Source organism: Puntigrus tetrazona, chromosome 2 (genome assembly GCF_018831695.1).
Source record: "Puntigrus tetrazona isolate hp1 chromosome 2, ASM1883169v1, whole genome shotgun sequence".
Taxonomy (NCBI): Eukaryota; Metazoa; Chordata; class Actinopteri; order Cypriniformes; family Cyprinidae; genus Puntigrus; species Puntigrus tetrazona.
Window position 1 is genome coordinate 22,800,477 of NC_056700.1, and position 3,466 is coordinate 22,803,942.

General features: G+C 38.1%; 1 long non-coding RNA gene across 1 annotated transcript in view; it reads left to right on the forward strand.

The window, feature by feature from the left end:
* The window catches only part of LOC122357472, a 15,753-nt gene extending 13,756 nt beyond the window's left edge, over positions 1-1,997 (forward strand). Inside the window, exons 4-5 of the long non-coding RNA XR_006252487.1 lie at positions 955-1,156; positions 1,813-1,997. This is a non-coding gene — a long non-coding RNA (uncharacterized LOC122357472). The remainder of the gene's footprint in view (positions 1-954; positions 1,157-1,812) is intronic.
* The last annotated feature ends 1,469 nt before the right edge of the window (positions 1,998-3,466 follow it).

The window sequence follows — 3,466 nt, forward strand, 5'->3', positions numbered from 1 at the left end:
TACTGTCACTTTTAATGCATCCTTAATGAATATTTGACCTCAAACTTAAAAAATTAACAACATTGAAATATGTTGACAGTCCTGATCAAATTTAAAGCAACTAATCTTTTTAATATACATTTTGTACAGAGCAGTTAATATTAAGCCGTCCAACATATATTAATGATCTATAACTCTTCAGACAGTCTCAGTATGACCGCAGATAACAGATTCTGTGCGGTTTGTCAGAACAAAACTTTATTTCTCCTGTTTGAAGGAACACAAGCTTCTACTTAGATTCATATTTCATCTGGTTGAAGATTTAGGTCAATATTCAACGTCACAGAAACGTCATTAAAATTCACAGACTGCAAAGAGGGATTTTAAGAGGCGAGGAGAGGTGTGTCATTGAGAAGAACATGAGGAGAAGCTTGTTTTTTTTTGGGTTGAATCTCACAAGAGAATTCATATGTGCTCAAATCACTTTTCACCCCAAATCCACTCCCAACTTATTTGATTTTATACTTTATTTTTTGGGGGGACGGGAAAGTTTTACTTATTCAAATCAGTTTTTGTTTGATTGAATCTGTTGAACATTGGTATCTTGTTATTGCAAATCTTTTAGTAGCGTGGTATTAACATCGGATACATCGCTGTACCTTAGAGGACATCATTGTAAGGGGTGTGTGTGTGTGTGTTTATGGAAACAGAGTTTGTCTGGTGTTATCGCTAACCCTAACAGCCAGAATGAAGGAAAGTCACAGACACTCGATAATCTCTCAATCCTCAGATGTGTGAGATCGACTCTGGAATGACTGTCAGCCAGCAAACGTATACCTAAAACCTAGTGTGCTGCCTATTGCTTCATAGGGCTAGGAGATGCGTTGAAAGTGTTAGTAATACTGTGACAAAATTAGGGCTGTGTGTGAAGTCTGTGACCAGAAGCGCTCATACGACTATCGGTTGCTCCTACAGGGAGAGAGGAGCAGAATACATAAGTGCAAAACTAAATAAGGAGGTGCATCAAAGAGAGGCTGTTCTCCAGACGTCTGCGTGAAGAGGAAATGAGTGTCATCTCAACTCTGCTCTCAGGACTCTGTTCAGACGATCTACTGCAGAAACACAACACGTGTGATCTGGAACGAACACCTTCTCTACACGGTCTACTCAATTAAAGGTATATGCACTTTGTAACAGCAGCTGTTCTATTTCAGGGTTTCTGTGGGTCTTAAAAACAAATAATGCCCTTAATCAGAGCAGAAAGTCTTCAACTGGAAGTCATATGTTGCATACACTGCAATTTTTATTTGTGTATTAATCTCTTGCTTAATTTTAATCAATTTCACAGAAAGATGATAAATTCTCCTTCTCCAGTAAATGTATCTTGATTTAAGAATCATTAAACATTTTCACTGGAAAACAAGACAAAAAACTGACAAACTTTTCAAGAGCAAATGCAAAAATAATTATATTTATATTAATATAATATATTAATATTATATATATATATTAATAATAATAATATATATATATATATATATATATATATATATATATATATATATATATATATATTATTATTTTTTAAGCTATATTAAAACTAGCTTTATATGAGGAGCAGTGTTTATGATGCTATCCACATAAGGTCCACACAAGAAGTTTTTTGTATACGTTTCTTACATTTGTATTTCAATGCATTTATTTTTTTTAACCAGCATTTTTAAGAAACTACCAAGTTACACTTTTTAGAAGTTAAACTTAAAAAAAAAAAAAAAAAAAAAAAAGCATCCCAAAACACCTGTGTTCTTTTCTATTCCGCTGTGCTGCATTTAGCTGGTTTTAAACACAAGAACAGATCCTGAGTCAACGGCCCCTAGGAAGCATTAGACTGCGAGACACTCGCTGGAGTTTGGAACAGATCCTGTGTGTGTGTGTGTGTGTGTGTGTGTGTGTGTGTGTGTGTGTGTGTGTGTGCGTGTGTGTGTGTGTGTGTGTTCGTGCACGTTGTGTTCCACAGAAACACCCACACACAGACATCCATTAAACGGTAAGCCAAGAATGAAATCAAAAGACTCTGAAAATGTTTCCCTGCTGATATAGAAATTACAGCCTCGGGTCTGTTTACCTGCTCCAGATTCACAGATTAAACCTCAACACGCTCTGAATCTCAATAACGTTACTTCATGAAGATCAGAGGCGGAGTTTCCCAGTTGCATCACATCAGAGGTGACAAGGTATGTTTATGCACTTTTTGCTGCACAGAGGCGGCATGAATCACAGGAAACATTGTATTACATGTTTGAACGTTTATCATTTGTTTTTGTGTATAGCTGACAGAGAACAAGAGCGCTGATTGTCAAGTGAAGACATGAAATCAAAATCGACCGTTTACAATTACGCAGCGTTTCCAGCCACTTTATTTCCATATGCATTGGAGACAATGGATTTTTTAATTTGAAATGCCGTTTGTTTATAGGTTTATGACGCAAAAATAATACATGAAAGTGAGTTTTTACTGAAAGAATGGTTCGTGCATCCAAAAATGGAAAATTTGTATCATTGCATCAGTGACTCAGCAATGAATGATCTGCACTCAATGGGTGCCGTCAACATCAATAATCCACAGCACTCCAGTCCATCAGTTAACATCTGGAGAACACAAAAGATGAAACTAATCCATGATTACACAAGTCTATAATCTATAGTAACTCCATAAATCCATCTCCTGTGGTCTCTCGCATCAGAATCCAGACACATGTTTGTTTAGAGCGCTTTTGTAAACGCTTGATCTGAGCAGATTTCTCTCCTGATTCAGACCAGAACTCGTTTTCACTAGAAGAAAAGTGATTATAGATAGAGTACCTTTTAATGATAGGTTAGCTTGATCTTCTCTCTTCTGGTGGACCGGAGTGCTGTGGATTATTGCTTTTATCAGACTCTCATTCTGACGGCACCCATTCACATCCATTGCTGATCTACATCTTGTTTTTTTTTTTGTTTGAACAAAGTCTTGATCTTTGAGTGATTTAAGACATTAGTCACAAAACAGCTCCTCCTCCTGTGCATCAGACGTCACGATGCTAAATGTATATGTCCAGATGGATATGCCCCACACACAGCTGATGAAAGCGTCTGAGTTCACAGCGGTGCTGGAGTGACTCTCAGCAGCAGCTACATGAGGTTGAACGCTCCGCCGACGTGACTCTTTTACGAATGCGTCTACAGCAGCACACGCGCAGTAAGCGGGGAAATCAGGGCGTTAAACGTTTTGAAGTGGGCTCCTGACTGTTTGACTTTTAGTTGGCAGATTTTAAATTGCATCTGGACCGGTGGGAGTTTGGTCGTGTTGCCATCAGTGGATTTGCTCAAAATCATAGATTACATTGTCAGGCTCCTCGCCGGGCGCTCTTCAGCCCGCTGTGTGCCAAGAATATTATTGCCACAAAAGATGTTAAGCAGATGCAGCGTGGTTCAGACATGCAGGCCT